Consider the following 22,349-nt stretch of genomic DNA (forward strand, 5'->3'; position numbering starts at 1 on the left):
CACGCTAAAGCAGCACCCACACACCTTTCACCTAAACTTTAATATTAACACCTACACCTGATTCACTGACCACCCTGCACACTTAACCCCCTCCCCCCGTCAACCCTGGTGCCCTGTGCATATCACGCCGAATCAGAATCAGAGGTATCTTGATATTCCTTCTTAAAGCAGTTTTAAATCATAGGCAGTAGGAAATGGGAGGGCTGTTCCAGAGATTACCATCGAAAATGATGAAAGAATGAACATACTGGTTGAACAACAGATATGGATAGCAAGGGATGAGTAGGAGTAGAAAGTGTGCAGCAGGGCTGTGAGAGGGGTGGAGACATGCACTTAGCAAGTTCAGAAGAGCAGCCAGCATGAAAATATAGATAGATAGATACGAATGTAATGTAAACTCTTTAAGATTCACCAGAGCTCACGATTTCCAGTCAAAGCGCCCCATTGCCGATGCGCCCCAAGTCGATTCGCCCCAACAATATCTCGACTGCAAAACCACATAGCATAAGTAGAAAATAGAGTAACACTCCTAGAAAACCAAATTGATGAAGTGAATCAATATTGTTGGTGGACCGGCATTGCCACTTGAAAACAACAATGGAAACAGTGCAGAAGTGGCAGTTAGAACCATTAAGGATAATCTTCATATTAACATTACACAGACATAAATGTTGCACACAGGCTAGGGTCAGAGAAAACCCAGAATACAAACAGACCCATTATAGTTAAGCTACAGAGCCGACAGAGGAAACATGAAATAATGAATGCCTGAATAACAGTTAGGCCTGATAACAAGTCACTCCGGCCCCCAGTCACTCGGGCCCCCCACCCAAGTCACTCTGGCCTCCCACCCTATGATATGATAACAGTACCATTGTAATACACAATAATTGGTTAAACAATTACACATAATTTTAACTTAAAAATTTTATATCTTGCTAAAACATCCTTTGAAATCCGCATTAAAAATAGTCATTCTACAGAAGTTGAAATAATTACACATTCTTTGTGATTTAAAGTTTTCATTTAAAATGCTCATTCTATTAAAAACTTTAAAAGTTTCATTTAAAATGCTCATTCTATGAAAACGTAAACATTTGTATTAAAGGGTTAAAATGTTCGTTCTATCAAAAACGTTAAAATTTTCATTTAAAATGCTCATTCTATTAGAAAATTTAAAATTTTCATTTAAAATTCAGCAAATAAAACAGTTGGTCCAGTGAGGCGGGAGCAGGCTTTAAGCAACTGTTGCATGGTGAGCATGTTGCTCGTATCTCTGGTAAATATGCAACCTTGTTGAAATTGATAAGTCCGTCTTTGGTACCGGGCAAGTTTGCCGTCCTTCACTAGACGCACCTGAACATGAACATTCACTGCTGCTATGTGCAATAGTGGGACTAGAACGTAAAATGGAATGTGGGACTTGCCTGCACTGCCATTTAGTCTTTGGTGATATCCCTCTAAGTCGTTGTTTGTTCGTATACTTTGACCAAACACAGTCCAATCCCCCGGTGTCCATTGTCCACTAATCCAAGTATCTCATATAATTCATTAATACAAGACAGGGTCCAACAGGCGCATGAGACTCCAGGTGCGAAAATGTTGTTGTGATGTGTTCCTCCAGGAGAAAAGGTAGAGACATAACTTGACGAATGAAGTTTTGTATCGGACGATGACTGAGATAGGGCACTGCCAACCCTAACGACTGTACTTTCCTCCATACAGCTTGCTTCCAGTGGAAGGCACAACCCTGTATTTTTGCTGTAGGGAAAATGGATCTAATAGCTGACCATACCACCGATTCGAAGTCCATCACAAACTTCTCTACGGTACACTCCCCATTAAGTCTTACGATAGCTTTCAGCACTTTTTGTAATCCTTTTTCCTTTTCCTAGACATTATTGCAAAAGCCAAAGGAACTTGTTTTGTTTCCTTCATCTTTTACAAAAGCATTTACAGAGTGGAGTCAAAGGCTCTTCGTCTCATCAGCTCTCTTCCTCATACTGATAGTCTTCTACCTCTCAAATTCCGCCGCCATGTTACCTCTCTATCTTCTATCGATATTTTCATGCTGACTGCTTTTCTGAACTTGCTAACTGCATGCCTCCCCCTTCCCGCAGCCCCGCTGCACACGACTTTCTACTCATGCTCATCCCTATACTGTCCAAACTCCTTATGCAAGAGTTAATGAGCATCTTCACTCTTTCATCCCTCACGCTGGTAAACTCTGGAACAATCTTCCTTCATCTGTATTTCCTCCTGCCTACGACTTGAACTCTTTCAAGAGGAGGGTATCAGGGCACCTCCCCTCTTGAAATTGACCTTTCTTTTTGGACACTCCTTTGACCTCTATTCAGGAGCAGAAGTAGTGGGCTTTTTTTTTATATATTTTCTTTACGCCCTTGAACTGTCTCCTTAGCTGTTTGAAAGGTTTTCTTACTACACGAAATGTGGCGTCCATGTAGTACCATGTCTGCATTTTTTTTAATAGCGACAGCTGTGTTGCGGCGCTGAAAACCATGTGGCGTGTGTCTTCCAAGTGAATATCCTTATGAAGAAATTCTTTCAGGATATAATCCTCCGCCAGATCAAAATCCAATGTAGGCTCATCAGGTCTGTCTTTTTGGCGTAGGCGATTTGTGATGCGGGCTAAGTAGTAGGGATTAACACCAGTATTGCTGTCTTCTATCTCGGCTATGGCACGATCCACAAGAGTTGTGGCTGATCTAAAAGGGTTATCTTTCTCTGTGGCCATAGTCTTGACACAAGCGGTAACTTTGGCCTTCACAAGAGCGCCAGACTGGGGTTGGTGCACGTGAGACCGTGTGCTGCGAGTGAACATTGAACCATCCTGTTTAGTAGTGGCTGGGCAGGTCAGGACCTTGCTTCTTACGCTACAACGCCAAGTGTACTTTCCAGAATTTTTTTTATTTTTCCCAGATGCCTTTTTGCTGTATGTAAACCCTAAAGAGTCCACCATAAGGGTGTTCATCCCCCTGGTTGCACCATCAATGAGTTCATACGTGATACGAAGGTCATCACCTACACCAGAGACATTATACAATGGGTCATCAGCAATTATATCCTCTTCAGTGGGACTTGGAATGGATGGTCTGTTGCTGATATCTGGCACAGGCATATCACTGTCAATCTCCATACAGTCACAGCAGGAGACTGTCCTACGTAGGTTACCACTGATGTTCACACGAGTGCTCTCTGCAGCAGGGGGTTCAATGGCGTCATAGACGATGCGACGTTAATCAGGAGCATCAGCTAGAGCGATCACAGTGATCACAGTCTCATAGAGATCTGGAATGGAAGATGAGGGTAAATGATTTTGATATTATAGATGGACGCCTCAGTTACACGTCGTATGTTGCAAAGATGTGTGTCTGTCTCGTTTTTCCCTTCAGTCGCACCATTAGGCCCATAAAAGGCATAATAATAAAGATGACGCATTGCAGTGTTCCAGATCCAGTTTCATGTCCGGATTTTTCCCAGTCCTATTTTTTTTACAGAAATTATAACATATCGGAACATGATTGTACCTCTACTTTGTGGAGCGGGGCAATCATTGCAATACCACTGCAGGTCAGCAAGCTCCCCGCGGTTCATGCGGTGGTAGTCCCCTTGACTTATGCCACTGTCACAACAAGTTTGGTGCTGCCACTGAAGACAGGCATCACACTGTAATGCCTACTGGCGTGGCCTGACTCCACTGATGCACACAACGCAAGGGTATGCAGCCATGATAAGAATTAAGATTTTATAGACAGTATTGCTCTGAAGAAACTATCGTTTACATTCATTCGAACCAGAACCTTCAGCTGAATTATGTTTCTTCGAAACCAAGAGTCAGACTCGGATATATATATATATATTTTTTTTTTTTTTTTTGTGTGTGTGTGTGTGTGTGTGTTGTCAACCACCCACTCAGGTCAGGTCATGAGAAGGTCAGCACGCTATTGGTGTGATGACTGGCATGACGTTTTTAGCTACTAAAACCTATGCCACAACCAACTATAATTTACAACATCCAAGTAAAGAATTCCCCACAAGAGATTTCTGACAATTTTAATGACTACTTTCCAGAGATTGCCCCTGAGCTTGCCAGCAAACTGCCCCACACACAAACCTCTCACAACTCTTATCCCTGCGGAAACTACCCAGGCTCTATGGTTATGCCACTAATAACGAACTTCGATATGGTAAAAGCAATAACATCTTTTCAAAATAAAACAAGGTCACATTGATAAGATATCAGCAAATATAGTAAAGAAAAGAAAAGAAATACTTGCAAAACCTCTTACAATCTTATTTAACCAATCAATAAGGACAGGCATCTTTCCCGACAGATTCAAACTTGGTAAAATAATCCCAATTCATAAAATAGGTAGCAAAACAGACTTATCCAATTACCGTCCGATTTCTATTCTAACAATATTTTCAAAACTTTTTGAAACTATAATGAAAACACATTTAATTACACTTGATTCACTTCCCTCCCCTGCACACTCGGCTCCCCCGTCCCCCCAACAGTAAACAAATATGCATGTTATGCACCTGTACGGGTGCCCTGCGGATCATTAATCCAGATCCAGATTCTAAACCAAATTAAATTCTGAAATGATAAGCAATTTGGCTTTAGACCAGGTTTGAGCACTTTTGATCCAATTAATACATATACATCTGACCTTTATAGAGCACTCAATTAAAATAAATATCTTATCCATTTATATCGACTTCATTAAAGCTTTTGACACAGTTCAACCTGATATTCTCCTGGGTCAAATGTACTACTATGGAATTCGAGGATGTATCTATGATTGGTTCAGCTCTTACTTAAGTAAATAGAACACAGTTCACAGTTTTTAACAATAAATCTTCCTCTACCAAGCCAATAAACATAGGAGTACTGCAAGGTAGTACAATAGGTCCCACACTGTTCCTTCTATATATTAACAACATTTGTAACATATCCGACTCCCTAAACACTTCACTATTTGCGGATGATTCAACTTTCTATATGATTGGAGATCAACCAACAGACATAATCAATAGAGCAAACGCTGAACTTTTGAAATTTTCAAACTGGTGCTTAGCTAACCGACTTACGGTAAACACTGCCAAGGCTTGTTACATGCTGTTTACGAACACTATTTACCATTTACCGGCCATTACCAAATTTAGTTCTTTTAACGATCATATTCAGGTAGACAATAAAATTACTTGGTATATTGTTTGATAACTTAAACTTTAAACACCATATATCCAATCTATGTTTAAAACTATCAAAAACTATTCCACTCCTTCTTAAAGCAAAACAATTCACTCCAAATGATGTCCTTAAATGTTTATAATATGCCCATTTTTACCCACATCTAAACTACTGTAACCCCATTTGGTTCAATACTTATCAATGTCGTCTATATAATTTAAACGTACAGCACAAGAAAGCGATCAGAATAATGACCAATAGTGATTATTCCGAGCACACTCCCCCTTTATATAAAGCACTAAATATTCTGAACCTTACTGATCTATCAAAATTAAATATTGCATCCTATATGTACAAACAAATAAAATCAAATAACTACAATACCCAGCCTCTACATAGTTATCCAACTTGTTACCAAAGCTCATTGCGTATTCCTAGCCATAAATTAACCATGTTCAAATACTCCCTAATGTATTTGGTCCCAAAACATGGAATAATGTCCTGAGACAAATCAAACTCTCAGCAAACATAAGATTGTTCAAAGAGAAACTAAAGAAGCATTTGTTATCCTTGTACTAGCTTATATGTTATATGCAACTCTTCACATTTATACAAATTACATTACATTATTACTAATGTTTTTATTACCTATTATTCTTATTCTTATTATTCTTATCATTATTATTATTATTATTATTATTATTATTATTATTATTATTATTATTATTATTGTTAGTTATTATTATTGTTAGTTATTATTATTATATTATTATTATTATTATTATTATTATATTATTATTACTAGTACAGTATTATTATTGTTGTCATGATTGTATTATTTTTATTACTATTATTATTATTATTATTATTATTATTATTATTATTATTATTATTATTATTATTATTATTATTATTATTATAAATTTTACCATTTATATTATTTATTATTATTACCATTATTATTGTTCTCAGCATTATCATAATTATTGACATTATATTTTTCCAATGTATTTAACTATCATTATCAATATCATTGTTATTTTTAGTGTTACTATTATTATTATTATTATTATTATTATTATTATTATTATTATTATTATTATTATTATTATTACTGCTATTATTATCATTTTTCTCATTTTTATTACTTTTTTTTTTTTTACAACAAAGGAGACCACTCAAGGGCACACACAAAAAAAGGAAACAATAATAAAAAAAAAGCCTGTACTCGCTGCTCCAAAAAAGAATCAAAAGAGGTGGCCGAAAGGTCAATTTTGGGAGGAGAGGCGTCCTGATACCCTCCTCTTGAAAAAGTTCAAGTCGTAGGCAGGAGGAAATACAGATGAAGGAAGATTGTTCCAGAGTTTACCAGCGTGAGGGATGAAAGAGTGAAGATGCTGGTTAACTCTTGCATAAGGGGTTTGGACAGTATAGGGATGAGCATGAGTAGAAAGTCGTGTGCAGCGGGGCTGCGGGAAGGGGGGAGGCATGCAGTTAGCAAGTTCAGAAGAGCAGTCAGCATGGATATATCGATAGAAGAGAGAGAGGCAACAACGCGGCGGAATTTAAGAGGTAGAAGACTATCAGTAGGAGGAGGAGAGCTGATGAGACGAAGAGCCTTAGGCTCCACTCTGTCCAGAAGAGCTGTGTGAGTGGAGCCCCCCCACACGTGAGATGCATACTCCATACGAGGGTGGACAAGGCCCCTGTATATGGATAGCAACTGCGCGGGGGAGAAGAACTGGCGGAGAAGATACAGAACGCCCAACCTTGAGGAAGCTGATTTAGCGAGAGATGAGATGTGAATTTTCCAGTTGAGATTTTGAGTTAAGGATAGACCGAGGATGTTTAGTGTTGAAGATGGTGACAGCTGAGTGTTGTCGAAGAATAAGGGATAGGTGTTTGGAAGATTATGTCGAGTTGATAGGTGGAGAAATTGAGTTTTTGAGGCATTGAAGGACATAAGGTTCCTTCTGTCCCAATCGGAAATGATAGCAAGGTCTAAGGTTAAGTGTTCTGCAGCCTCCAGTCTGGAGTCGTGTACTTCCTGTTGGGATGGCCTTCTAGTGAAAGAAGTTGAATAATGCAGAGTGGAGTCGTCGGTGTATGAGTGAACAGAACAGTTTGTTATGGAAAGAAGATCATTGATGAATAACAGGAAGAGAGTGGGTGATAGGACAGAGCCCTCTGGAACGCCACTGTTGATAGGTTTAGGGGAAGAACAGTGACCATCTACCACCACAAAGATAGAACGGCCGGAAAGGAAACTGGATAAAGGAACAGAGAGAGGGATAGAATCCGAAAGAGGGCAGTTTAGAAAGCAAAGACTGGTGCCAGACTCTATCGAAGGCTTTCAATATGTCTAGCGCAACAGAGAAAGTTTCACCGAAACGGCTAAGAGAGGATGACCAAGAGTCAGTTAAGAGAGCAAGAAGATCGCCAGTAGAACGCCCCTTGCGAAATCCATACTGGCGATCAGATAGAAGGTTAGAAGTGGAAAGGTGCTTTTGAATCTTCCGGTTAAGGATTGATTCAAAAGCTTTAGATAGACAGGAAAGTAAAGCTATTGGGCGGTAGTTTGAGGGATTGGAACGGTCACCCTTCTTAGGCACAGGCTGTACAAAGGCATACTTCCAGCAGGAAGGAAAGGTAGATGTTGATAGGCAGAGACGAAAGAGTTTGACCAGGCAGGGTGTTAGCACGGAAGCACAGTTTTTAAGGACAATAGGAGGCACTCCATCAGGTCCATAAGCCTTCTGAGGATTGAGGCCAGAGAGGGCATAGAAAACATCATTTTGAAGAATCTTTATAACAGGCATAAAGGAGTCAGAGGGGGGATGAGTAGGAGGAATATGCCCAGAATCGTCCAGAGTGGAGTTCTTACAGAAAGTTTGAGTGAAGAGTTCATCCTTAGAGACAGATGAGACGGCAATGTTGCCATCAGGGTTAAGGAGAGGAGGGAAAGAGGAAGAAGTGAAATTGGAGGAGATATATTTGGCTAGATGCCAGAAGTCATGGGAAGAATTAGAAGCAGCAAGGTGTTGACATTTTCTATTGATAAAAGAAGTTTTGGTAAGTCGGAGAATAGATTTGGCACGATTCCGGACTGAAATGTAAAGGTCAAAGTTAGCGGGAGTTCGAAAGCTCTGGAACCTTTTGTGAGCTGCCTCTCTATCTTTAATAGCACGAGAACAAGCATGATTAAACCAAGGCTTTTTAGCATGAGGAGTAGAGAAAGAACGTGGGATGTATGCTTCCATTCCAGAAACAATCACCTCTGTGATGCGCTGGGCACACACAGAGGGGTCTCTCTCCTGGAAGCAGTAATCATTCCACAGGAAATCGGAAAAGTACATCCTCAGGTCGTCCCACCGAGCTGAAGCAAAATGCCAGAAGCATCGCTTCTTCAGTGGGTCCAGAGGATGTAAAGGACAGGATACAGAAATAAGGTTATGATCAGAGGATCCCAACGGAGAGAACAGTTTGACAGAGTAAGCAGAAGGTAAGGAAGAGGTCTAGAATGTTGGGCCTGTCTCCAAGACAGTCGGGAATACGAGTAGGGTGCTGAAACAACTGTTCTAGGTCGTTGAGGAGAGCAAGTTGTTGGCTTGTTCACCAGGCTGGTCAGTGAAAGAGGAGGAAAGCCAAAGCTGGTGGTGAACATTGAAATCTCCCAAGATGGAGATTTCAGCAAAGGGAGAGTGAGTCAAGATGTGCTCCACTTTAGAGTTCAAATAGTCAAAGAATTTTACATAGTTAGTAGAGTTAGGTGAAAGATAAACAGCACAGATGTATTTAGTAATAGAATGACAATGTAGTCTTAGCCAGATGGTGGAAAATTCAGAAGTCAACGTCGTGGGCACGAGAGCAAGTCCAGCTTTGGATTGAAATTTAGGATAGAGATAGCAGGAGGGAACAGAGTAGAAGTTGCTGTCAGTAGCCTCAGAAACCTGTGTTTCGGTGAGGAAGAGAAGGTGAGGTTTAGAGGAGGAGAGATGGTGTTCCACAGAATGAAAATTAGAACGAAGACCGCGAATGTTGCAGAAATTGATAAGGAGGAGGTTCGAGGAGTTATCAGGACACCTCTCAAGTTGGCAGCCAGAAGGGGAGTCCTCCCTGGGGGAATTTATGGTCCCACCCCCAGGCGGGGACTCCGAGGCTCTGTTGTTCATCGCCATTTTGAATTAAATTTTGGGAAAAGGTGTGTGTGTTGTGTGAATGTAGTGTGGTGTAGAAAGAGAGAGGAACTGTCTTTAGAGAGCATGCTGAACTGCTCTCTGGTGTTGATGAGACAATAGGGAAACGGTTAGTGAGGATATCGGAAGGGTCTTTGAAGGGCTTCAGCACTCTCAACGCTTTCCATATATCCTCACCGGGAGTAGCTCACGCCCGTTCGGTAGGTGTCTTCCTACCTACTCCTACTATGATTATTATGATTATTATTGTTGTTGTTATCACCATTATCATCACTAATATTATAATTTTCCAATGTATCTTTTCAATGCTTTAACTAATCTACAATAGATGTTTTTTTCTTTCTTCTCTTTTTGTTGATTGTAATTGCTAGTTTGTATGGCAAGTTATTCAGCCATTTTTCGCTATTGCTGCTTGCTTTCTAAGTTTATTTATTTATTTTAATTTTTTCTTCTACCTTTTTGCACATGCGGCTGTTTGTTGAACATATTTCTTTGATAATTGTATATAATATACACATTTATATTCCAAGAAACATAATAAAGTGTTTAGTGTTTAAAAATTTGTTGAGAAAAAAAGCCTAGATAATACTGTTCAAAAGGGCTGTGTATGTGGAACCCACACCCACACCCTCATTCATTCATTCATTCATCTTTGACGCATGTTCCTAGGAGCTCCCACCAGGGGATGGCCACGGCGGAAGAGTTTCCATCTTTCTAACCAGACACTCCCTCCTTGCCTGCTCAAGGTTTCTCAAGGATCTTTCACCCCTCTCCCTGACATACTCCTGCACCCTATCTCTCCATTTCACTGGAGGTCATCCTCTAACACTCCCTCCCTCTATCTCACTCACATACACCCTCCTGGTCATCTTACTCTCCTCTATTCGCTCCATGTGGACAAACCACTTTAAAGTCTGTCACTTCACTTCTTCCACCACTCCACACTTCTTTCCTTCACCCACGTGACACATTCCAAAACGCTCATACTCATACACACTTTCATTACTCATTCCATCCATTCTACTCACACCACATGCACTCCTCAAATAACTAATTTCCACTGCCTGCACTCTAAACCTCTGACTTTCATTTCAGGCCCATGTTTCAATTGCATATGTGAGGGTTGGTACTATTACTGCATTTCTCAAATCCCTCTTTACCTCCATGCTCACACTTCTGCCATTCATGATACGTCTCAAAGACCCTACCACCCTTCTTCCTTGCAATGCCCATGCTTACACGTAACTGATCCAAAGTACTTAAACTCATTAACCACCTCCATTTCTTCACCACTCAAAATTATTTTGCATTCTTTTTCACATTAAATTTCCACTCTATATGGGCATACAAAATCCACTTCACTTCTCCACTCAAAAAACATCACTTTACTTTTGTTGATATTTACTTTCAGCTTTCCCCTTTTACATACACTATCAAAAACACTGACCAAGTTTTGTAAGTCGCTTCATATTCTGCAATGAGCACTGTGTCATCAGCAAATAAGATTGAATTCAGCACCTACTTCCTTCTCTCAGCGTACATTTTTACTCCAACTTATCCAACTTTGCCCTTCATTTCTCTCAGAACACCATCCATATAAATATTGGACAATCATGGTGACATGACACACCCCTGCCTCAACACTTTTATCTCAAAATGTTCACTTGTTTCTCCACTAATTTTGACACATGCGGATGCATCCTCATAAAAAGACTTTATTGCATTAAGCAGTTTTCCTCCCACACCATATATCTTTAAAACATCCCACAAGGCCAGCAATCGACTTTGTCATAAGCTTTTTCTAGATCCATGAAGGCAGCGTATAGTTTTTTTTCCTTTTGCTAATTTTTTATACTACCATCCTGAAGGAAAATATCTGATCCACACATTCCCTTCCTTTCCTGAAGCCTCATTTTTCTTTACTGATTTTCTCTTCTGTAAGTCTCTGCACCCTCTCAATTATGACTTTTCCATATACCTTTCCGGGTATATGGAACACCCTCACATACATTAAATGTATACTTCATACAAACGCAGACAAGACAATTGTATATGAATAGTATTTAGGATGGAAAAAATTGTCGTCTATACAGAACGCCTAGCCTCAAGGAAACTGATTTAGCAAGAGATGAGATATCAACTTTTTAGTTAGGCTTGAGCTAAAGATGGACCAAGAATGTTAAATGTATAAGGGGACAGACGAGTGTTATTGAAGAATAGGGGATATGTGTTTGGAAGATTGTGTCGAGTTGACAGGTGGATTTTTAAACAAGTTCTTCCTGTTCCTGTCAGAAATTATAGCAAGGTCAAAGGTTAAGCGTTCTGTAACGTCCAGCCTTGAATCTTGTAATTCCTTTTGGGAGGATCTTCTGTTAAAAGGTGTTGAGCAATGCACAGTAGTCATCAGTGTAGGAGTGGACAGGACAGTTTGTTTTGCAAATATCACTGATGAATAATAGAATGTGGGAGATAGAACAGAACTTTGAACACCACTAGTTATTGATTTAGTGGTACAACAGTGACTGTCTTCCAAAGCAGAGATAGATTAGCCTGAAAGGAAACTGGAGATAAAAGTAGGGAGAGAGACTCCAAATAAAGCAAGTTTAGAAAGCAAAAATGTGCCAGACTCTGAAAGCTTTTGAGATGTCTTAAGGCAACAGTGAGTTTCATTGAAATGGTTAAGATGATGATCAGGAGTCAGGAAAGCAAGTTGATCAGCAGAACACCCCTCGCAGAATCCATACTACTGATCAGAAGTCAGAATAGATAGATGGTTAACTTTCCTGTTACGTATTTTCAAAAGCTTTAGATAAGCAAAAGTTAAGCTACAGGACAGTAGTTTGAAGGATTAAAGTAGTCACCCTTCCTAGGGACAGGTTGTATGTAGGCATTGGCTACATCGAACAGAAAGGATAGATATTGATAGTCATTTTGACCAGGCAGGGTGTCAACACTGGAGCCCAGTTTTTAGGATAATAAAAGGCAGTCCATCGGGGTCAGATTCTGAGCATGCAGAACAGAGGACATGGAAAGCCTCGTTCTAAAGAATTTTAATAACAGGCATAGTAGAATCAGAGGGGGTATGAGTAGGATGATAATGCTCCATATCATTCCGAGTGGATATTTTATAGAGTTAGTGAAGAGTTTAGCTTAAACCCGGTAGCAGCAACGGGCCAAATTTGTGGCTTTACCATGTACCAGCGATGGGCCAAATTTTTGTTATGATATAAACCTAAAAAAATAGATGATGCATAAACTGATCACAAATGCATTGATATTTATTATGTAATGGTTTGCGTGAGTGATGATTTTTTCTCATTAATTCGCTTAGAGGGGCCTTTAAGAAACATGATCCCCGCAGCTACCAGGTTAAGAGACAGATGTGATAGCTGGCAGCCACCAGGACTAAGGCGAGATGGGAAAGCTGAAATTAAATTGTTGGATAGTTTCAGCTAGATGCCAGAGGTCCCTGGAAGAATTGGAGAAAGCAAGGTTCTGGCATTTCCTATTAAAGAAAGTTTTGAGGAAGTCAAAGAATAGACTTAGCACAATTCCAGACAGTAATGTAAAGAGCATGATTAGCTTTTTTTTTTTTTTTACCCTGAATTGCTGCTTTACTGTAAAAACAAAATTGCCAAAGTCTTCACCACCACCATTACCCATCTCTCTCCCCCACAGGTGTGATGGTAGTGAAGGGGACAGGCACCACTGTTTTCTTCACTCTCCAATGTCCTGGTCTGGTCCACTCTGCAGCTTCATGGACCCTCCACCTGGTCCTGGCTCTGGATGGACAGACAGCCTTGTAACAGCCATTTTTCACTCTTGTCAGCTTCTTTTCTTTCTTCTCACAAGAAGTAACTTTGTCATTTCATTCATTTTTTACCAAGTAACAGTTGAGGCACGAGGCACAGTAAGGGCACCCAAGCACCACTGCCACCAAACCACAGTCCCCAGCATCACTCGTTTCAGTAGTTTCCTCTGCTATAGAATTAATTTGTTCCTTTTTGCAAATGTATCAGGTCTAATAAGCAGCAGTTATTTGGTTAGCTCTCAATACTTATGGGGGAATGTTCACCACTAAGTTTGTTTCTCATTCGATAGCACCTCTAGAGTAGTGGTTAGCATCCCTATAAAAAGACTATGAATCTGCAGGTCTGGGTTCGAACCCAGCCTGCGTCAGTCTCTGCCCAGCTTACCCAGCTGTTAATTCTCCCTTTTGGGCTGACTGATAATTGGGTACCCAGAGAAAAGTAACTTCGGGAAAGTAAAGTGTGGTAACCCAGATGTCACACTTGCCTTGTGTTGCTGGGTCCCAATGGGCACAGCATGGAGTTAGGGTCTTTTCCATGTGAAAACACGGGTTTTCATGTGGAAAAGACCCGAACTCCATGTGACGTGCCCATTGGGGTGATGGGACCTTACCCACCACAAGCCCAATGGCCAATAAGACTAAGATGAGCAGAGACCAGGTGCACCTTAGCACAAGCCTCTAACATAACCTTTCCTTACTTCTACACTAACTATGTCACGTGCCTCACTAGTGCAATCCATTTTTCTTGGGGTTATCTGAAATAGATTCCATTTATTTGTGTAGGTAAAAAGGTCTGGCTTTGTTTATATTTTGACTTTTTGTGGTGTGGATTTGCCTCTTCCTCATGTATCTTTATTCTCCTTCATCTACATGGCAATTATCATTTCTTCAGTGCTGAAGGTCTTGGTGCTTTTATCCTCTGGATTAAAGTCCTTTAGAATCATAAGGGTGAAACTGTGGTGAACCAAATTATGACAACTGCTCTGTCTTGAGGAGGCCTAAAGTAGTTTTCCTACTACAGCACTTGCAGCTTTGTAATTCAAAGGGGCTCAAATGAGGTTGATCTTTTCTTTCCTTTCATTTTCCCTAACTTTTATAGTCTGAAAATGCTTTTCCAAAATTTTCACCCATCTCTGATATACCTCATCCCAATCATTCTTGCTGGTCTGCCCTGCACTTGCCTGTCCCATTCAATTTTCACTCGGATGTCTCCTCCTACACAACATTCTTGACCTATCCCTATCTTAAAATCTCTACAGGAAGCTTCATATCTCATCTCTTGCTAAGTCACCTTCAAGGTGTAGCCTCCACCAGTTCTTTTCCCCCTCAAAAATGCTGACCATATACAAGAGCCTTGTCTGCCCCAGTATGGTGTATGCATCTTAATGTGTGGAGGGTTCCACACACACAGCTCTTAGGACAGTAGTCAAACATTTTTCGTCTCCTCAGCTCCCCTCCCCTTCCTGACAGTCATCTTAACTCTTGAATTCAGCCACAGTGTTGCTTCTCTTTCTATTACTATATTCATGGTAAATGTTCTGAACTTGCCAACTGTGTGCCTCCACATCTCATTCAACCCCACTGCACACTACTCTCTACTGACTCATCCCTATGCTGTCCAAATCCCTTATGCAAGGGTTTACCGGCACCAATATTCTTAGTTTTCACTGATATATTCTGGAACAGCTTCCTTTTTCTGTATTTCCTCCTTCCTATGGCATGAAGGTTTTTAATAGTGTCTTGACACTGGAGGATTTATCCTCTCAGGGGTCTTGCGTCCCTGCCCAAGGGATAGCATTCAGACAAAACCTTGATTTAGGCTGGTTCGGGGGAAGGGTTTGCATTCCTTCACCCACAAGAAAGCCCTCACTTCACCAAAAACATATCAAAAGGTAAAGGTCAGGGTCGCAGCGCAAGCCTTGACCCTTATCAAGCAAATCCCACATCACGGCAGCCACTATAAATAAAATCCACCTGTGTTGCTAATGGGCTGGGGGTTGTCGAAGAGACCCCTCAAAAGAACCTACCGGTGCTATGGGCAGCACCACAAAAAATAAATAAATAAATAAAAATAAATTTGCCGAGGAGCCTAACTGTGCCACAAGCTTCCTCAATGCATCCGCATTGGATGAGTCTGCTGTCAGTGACAGGTGCAGTTGCAAAGCCTATGAGACCTGTGGATCTCAAAGTTGGAAGGGAGGGCTCTACGTGTGGGCTCCTGAAACGTCCTGAGCCTCTCGGTGGATCGCCAACTACCCTACCTATCGAATGATATAAAAAACTGAAGGTGGCTATGGTAGGACTCTCTGCGATGAGACGGCCTGGCAGTGGCAAGATCAGTAGGGGGGGGTGCCCTACTATTATTGGTCCGGCACGAGCAATGGTGCCCGCGAGTACGGCTTGTCCAGGTCACGGATGACGCTCTGGCAGGTTGCCTGGATGCCCCGGGTGGTACAGCCCACAGTGCTCGCGACCATCAAGGTTATAGCTGATGCCATAGTTGCGCAGTGATAAAGCCGCGGGCGAGCACCTCAAACAGCTCAGAAGGGGTCTACTCCCCTTGCTATGTAAAATGGTCCTGTAAAAACTTTTGTCTTGGTGCAGAAATCTGCTAGAAAGCCAGCCTGTCTTGACCTCCTCGACATAATACTTGCTTGTTCAGGTCAGTGAATCTCCTGCTAGAAAGGCATGACAACTACCCAGGAGACTCCGGATTAGGACCAAGCTCCACCAGTGCAATTGGTCCTGTTGCCTGGGAAAAGGGCTAGGCACTCCTATAACATGTTATCTTGGTGCAAAGGTCTCCAATAAAGCCGGTCACTTCTCTCAGAACATACTTGTCACATAAACGTACTGGCCTCTGCTACAAAACCTATCAAAGTGATGAGATTCAAGGCAGTATGGTAAATGGCAGGTTGATGCAGGGCTGCCTGATGTGTCTGGTGCGAACCCTAGCAAGTCCTGATAACTTTCTGGGCTCAAACTGGAATGGTGAGAAGATAATGTGACCCAGTGAAATTAGAAGATATAACTGGCTGCCAGCACACCCGCTGGGTGGAAAGGGGTTAAAGCTTGACAGGTATCCTCGGTCCAACTTGGGCCTAAGGGTTTGGGGATGCAGCCTGAGGCTGTTGCAAAAAATTGTCCAGTTCTTAATACCAACCCCTCCATGGTGCAGCAGGACTGCGATAGGCCAGAGAGAGATGCTATGAGTGCTATCCATTCAAACGCATTTGGCAAACCCTTTCCACATGACTGGAGTACGCTAATCGTCAGCATAGACTCAGTCTGTTATCACTCCATGGTGCAGCCAGACTGCGATACAGCCATGGGGCACATCATATAAATGTATGGACAGAAACACTAATTAGTACCATGCTGTTGCCAGCTTGGCAGATCATAACTGAAAACATATAATAGATCCTGCTTGGTGTGACACCTGGTAACTGTACGGCGCCACCAGCCGTGCCTGCCCCTACAGGTGATGGGTTCATGTGATGCTCGTGGATGAGCCATTACACGGCATTCAGTGCGTTAAAGCCGGGTGGCTTGACGTCCGTGCCTTTTGGACGCAGGACATCACCCACCCGGTGCATTGTACCGCATGAAAGCTTTGTGGGATACCCTTTATGCTAGGATGAACAATTCCCCATGATAGGTGAGGTCCAGGCCTACCCTGCTATCCTGGTCGCTTGTAGATTGGGATAGTGGGTGGTGGTAAGTGGCTCGATTATTTAGGGGAGGTGGAGACCGATCTTTTGGTAGCTATAGCCATCTCCAGCTGACTGCAGCCATTTGTGGTTGAAGTTATTCTGGTTGATGTTGTATAGTGCGAGTGAGGCTGAAGTACACACTCACGTCTCTTGTTGCAGTGTATGCTCCTACTGAGATATGTGAAAGTGAAAAGAAAATGTTTTACATGAAACTTTGCATGCCACTGACAGGGTTGGCAGTGACTTCTGTGTTTGTCTCATGGTTCTGGTGGCAGGAACACTGTCAGCTCTCTTCTTGTGAACTTTGCAAGATTAGGGAGGTTGAGAATTGCGGGTTCTTGGTACCAGAGACTGGAGCTGCACTACTGGACTTACAGCAATGCTGCAGGATTAAGACCAAGGTGCAGGTGTCTGGAAGCTTGCCAGATGAAACTGTACAGTCTGTTCATGTTTGTAGTAGCCTAAGACTACTCATCTATCAACTCGGACTCTTGATTCTCTTGAAAATAGGATCAGAGATGAGCTAAGGGGGCAGCATGAGCCAAGCAAGATGGTGCCACCACAAACACTTGCCTGCACCACAACAGGCTGGTGCCGACCACCAGGCCCCAACAAGAAAGCCTACCAACGCCAAAGGCCAAATGTGAAAAAATAATAAACAAAATCTTGCCTGGAGCCCGCCCCCATGGGGTTTAGCAGCGCAGGGTGGGCAAGGTGACCCGCCCCTCAGAATATATCCCCATTGATTGATTAATCATGATTCAACTGAATCTGACCCTTGTTTTTGGCTATTCCTACTATCTTCTCAGTGGGAGCAGCACTAAAGGGGCTTTCTTATTGCCTTCCTTATTGTGAAATTTTTTTTTTGCCTCTGCAAACAGTAGTTGCCAAAAATATATTCACTATATTCTAAACTTGACTTGGTACCCCCAGGACTGCAGCAGGCTCCTCCCTTGTTAATTCACTATACATGCCCCTCCATATTCTCCTCTGTCCCTATGTGACTTGTCTTACAAAGAGGTGCCACGAAGTCTGAATGAGTTTAGATTAAATGGATCAGTATTCTTGTTGGCAGATGTGCTCTGCTATTTCTTTGTCTAAACTAACATGATCTACTTCATCTGATGCATTCCACAATATAATGGTACTAATGACATCCTCAGGCAGCCATTAGGTCACACTCGTATGACTGTGCAAACCCCTTGACACAACATTCATCCTTGCTCTTCAGCACAACTTAACGATAGTTTTGTGGCGACTCACATCACAGAGGTTCCAAACCGTCACTCACCAAGCTCGAGCTCTCTCACCACCGAGGTCTCGGTACACCGCCACGGAGCTCGAGCACACGAGTCAGCCCACGCAAGGAGACCTGCTGAGCACCTCCATGGGCTGGAGGAGAATCCGCCTCACATCCAGCACGTCCACACCGTCTCCTTGTACAGATTGTCCAGTAAACTGCACCGCTCCTGTACGCCTTTCTATCAGAACCGCTACAGTGGTGACCCTGGAGAATGCAGAAATGGCCCTTTTTGGATTTCAACATGCCTGAAAACGACAGCAAGGAGCAACAGAACGTAGTTTCACTCAAGCTGCCCACCTTTTGGACTGCACAGCCCCACATGTAGTTTTAACAAGCCGAAGCACAATTCCACATACTCCAGATCACTGTCGACACCACCAAGTACTACTTCATGGTCGACGCACTGGACCAGGAAGCAGCTGGGCACATCATCAATTACCTCCATCAGCCATCCATTGACAACAAGTACAAGGGGATCAAGAGTCTCTTCACAACACCTTTGGTCTCAGTAGACACGCCAGGGCAGAAAAGCTCTTGCACATGGATGGACTTGGCGACCGCAAACCATCTGTACTCATGAACGAGATGCTTGCTTTAATGGATGGACACAAGCCCTGTCTCCTCTTCGAACAAGTTTTCTCGAACAGATGCCCGATGACATCAGCCTCCTCTTCGCGGATGATGACTTCACCGACCCATGACAGCTGGCAGCATGAGCAGACGTACTGGCACGCCAAACAACAGGGTGAGGCAGTCATCAACACCGTGGCACCTAGGGCCCGCAAAGCTACACGCCCAACCAGCGCCTACACCGATGAAACAACAACGACATCATCCATGAAGGCCACCAACAAGGATAAGTGGTGCTTCTATCATCGAAGGTGGGGCTCAGTGGTCCGCCAATGTCACCTGCCTTGCACACACTCGGGAAACGCATTGGCTGGCCGTCGGTAGTGGCTACAGCCGCTGGCCACAAACACTGCTTGCTTTACCTTTCTGATCGTCATTCGGGGAAGCATTTCCTGGTTGATACAGGAGCAGAAGTCAGTGTTTTGCCCCCCTCCCGCCTCGACACTCGCTCTGGGAAGAAAAATCCTCCCCTGACGGCCGCAAACGGCAGCGACATTAGAACATTTGCCACCCACACGGTACCCCTCAACTTCAATGCCCGCCGCTTCACATGGAACTTTACCATCACCGACGTCTGCTTGGAACCAACTTCCTCCAGGCACAATCTCTACTTGTCGACGTGAAAGGACGACATCTCGTCAATTCCAAGACGTTCGAGTCTAATTTGCACCACGCCGAGGGGTCCATGCCCCACCTCGGCTCAGTAATCATATCCAGTAACGAGTATGCCAGGTTATTAACTGACTTCCTGGACATCATCACGCCCCAGTTCCAGTCAGCCACACTGAAGCATGGGGTGATGCATCATATCACCACCACCGCTGCTCCATGCACGTGCACGCAGGTTACCCCCTGACAAGCTCCGTGGGTTGGAGCAGAATCCGCCTCACCACCAGCACGTCCACACCGTCTCCTTGTACAGATTGTCCAGTAAACTGCACCGCTCCTTTACACCTTTCTATCAGAACTGCCACAGTTTTAACTACCACTACTACTGCTATACCACTCACTAGACTTCTCAGGAAAAGGAAAGAAATGTGCTGTATTCTTTGGGTAGTGCTAGAAACTGATTTGCTACAAAATAAGGAATGTTAAAATAATATTTAAAGTTTTAACTATCAAGTTTTATATAAGGTGTTTTCTGTAAAGAGAAAATTAAATTAAAATTAGAGTTTTGCTGGGAGGGCAGTAGTAAATTTTTCTTGGCATAAATCATAATTTATTGGGGCAGTTTACATTTGTTATGAGGACATGGACCAATAATTCATTAAGAGGTTATCACAATATATACTACAGCAAAACAATCTTTGGCTTGCACACCACACACACACACAAAAGAGCCTTGAATTGACATGAAGCTTTTCTTGCAGGCACAAAGAAGAGACAGATGACAACAAGCTTCATCTACAATGAAAGAAGAATCCCGTCTAACTACCCTCAAGACATCATAATTACACGAGGGACAGGACATCAGTGCATGTGCCTCTCTCACACTGCCAGTCTCAAGCTGCTGCCAATGTAGAGGAACGCAGATGAATTGAGGGAGGGGCACATTGAGCAGGACACACACAATGAAGTAAATGAAGACAACAGAATTACTAGAGGTTATCAGTGCATGTGGGGGCCCCTTTCCCAAACTGAGTCTCCAATTGTTGCCAGCGTGGAAGGAAGCAGTAGAGTTGGGGGAGGGGCACACTCTGGCAGGACAAGCTGATGGCTAGTTGTCTAAAGATGCATAAGAGCAGAGACTCCCCACTCTATGTCAAAGTGCATCATCATTCATCTACATATTTGTTACAATGACAACAGATTGCCATGTCTTAATAAAAAATATACGTTAGTTGACTACCTGTGAGTGTTATTCATCACACCAGCTACTTCTGTTACAATATGCATGCAAAGTCTGTTCAGGGAGACTTATATGGTGCTGCCCATGACAGCGTAAAGAGGATTGCAGTGGGCTGGCTACTTTTCTGCCTTTTCCCATAGGTTACTTTTATCTAATTGTAATGGTCCAAATGTGTATTCTTCTCATATCATCACAATCATCACCATTGTTTTCTTTTATCATCTTCATCACTATCATTTCCTCATATTGTAACGGTCCAAATGTGTAATGAGTGAATGAGTATGGAATGCAAGTGAGTGAATGACTATATATTGCAACAGACGAGCAAGTGAGCGGATGTGTGGACGGGTGAACGAGTGTGTGTGATAAGTAGAGATTATTGGCGTGAATGGATGAAAGATGGTTCTGAAATCCCTCTTCTCCAGTCTCGAGCCCTAGAATGATTATTAGTTAGCTAGCGATAGATTATCTAGTTGTAATGCAGAGAGGGAGTCACGTGAAGAAGGGGGAGGAGGTTAGCGAGGAGAGAGATGAGAAGGCAAGGCGAGGCAAGCAAGGCAGGCAGTGAGGAGACGAGCAGCAGGAAGCAAGGAGGGCAGCCAGGGAAGAGACAGAAACCCTGAGATACAGGCAGAGAGAGAGACAGAGAGCGGGACCGACGAGCCGTGAGGACACACGTGTGAGAGGTTGGCCAGACCGTTCATCACACCCCTGTGAACACCACCACAAGCACGGCAAAGGCGAGGCAAGGCACAGCAGAGCACAGCAAGGCAAGGCGGAGAAAAGCACGATTTGGCAAGGCGAAACAAGGAGAGGAGCAGCACCACAACACGCCTCAGCCCATAACCACATCCTTGGCCTCTGCAATCACACTCAGCCCATAACCACATCCTCGGCCTTTTCAATCACGCTCAGCTCATAACCACCTCCACGGCCTCTTCAATCACGCCTCAGCTCTTAAACAACACAACCCCGGCCTTGTCAACAACGGTGCTACAGTTACCGGCCCTGGCAACCTACACCTCCCCGCCGGCGCCTCACTCGCCCCAGTGCCTTCCTCCATCCTGCACCAGTCATCACTTCAAGGGTCTTCAACACAGATAAGCATTCAAATGTTCCCCAATCTCCCTGATAGATAGTTAGTTAGGTTCAACAATATTCATTTATGTATGTATTCATAATATACATATTCATTTTTGATACATGCTTTAACTATCCTACGGTTCTATTTGTATCCTTATATTTACGGTCACTGTTCTTCTCCTAAATCTATTAACAGTGGTGTCCCACAGGGTTCTGTCCTATCTCCCACTCTTTTCTGTTGTTCATTGATGATCTTCTTCCAAAACGAACTGTCCTATCCATTCCTACGCCGATGATTCCACTCTGCATTACTCAACTTCTTTTAATAGAAGACCCACCCTACAGGAACTTAACGACTCAAGGCTGGAGGCTGCAGAACGCTTAGCCTCAGACCTTACTGTTATTTCCGATTGGGGCAAAAGGAACCTGGTGTCCTTCAACGCCTCAAAAACACAATTTCCCCACCTATCCACTCGACACAATCTTCACAACAACTATACCCTATTCTTTGACAACACCCAGCTATCACCTTCCTCAACACTAAAC

The 22,349-nt window shown here is 42.9% G+C and overlaps 1 long non-coding RNA gene across 2 annotated transcripts in view; it reads left to right on the plus strand.

Annotated features, from left to right (window-relative positions):
• LOC126997937 (uncharacterized) overlaps positions 1-20,719 on the plus strand; it is a 33,943-nt gene extending 13,224 nt beyond the window's left edge. The window contains exons 1-3 of one of the 2 annotated variants that reach the window (XR_007752519.1): positions 1,809-1,829; positions 13,093-13,216; positions 20,242-20,719. This is a non-coding gene — a long non-coding RNA (uncharacterized LOC126997937). Of the gene's footprint in view, positions 1-1,808; positions 1,830-13,092; positions 13,217-20,241 lie in introns of those variants that run through there. The other variant, XR_007752518.1, reaches the window with a different exon arrangement.
• Positions 20,720-22,349: the final 1,630 nt, after the last annotated feature.

The sequence above is a fragment of the Eriocheir sinensis genome, chromosome 13, assembly GCF_024679095.1.
Source record: "Eriocheir sinensis breed Jianghai 21 chromosome 13, ASM2467909v1, whole genome shotgun sequence".
NCBI classification, from domain to species: Eukaryota; Metazoa; Arthropoda; class Malacostraca; order Decapoda; family Varunidae; genus Eriocheir; species Eriocheir sinensis.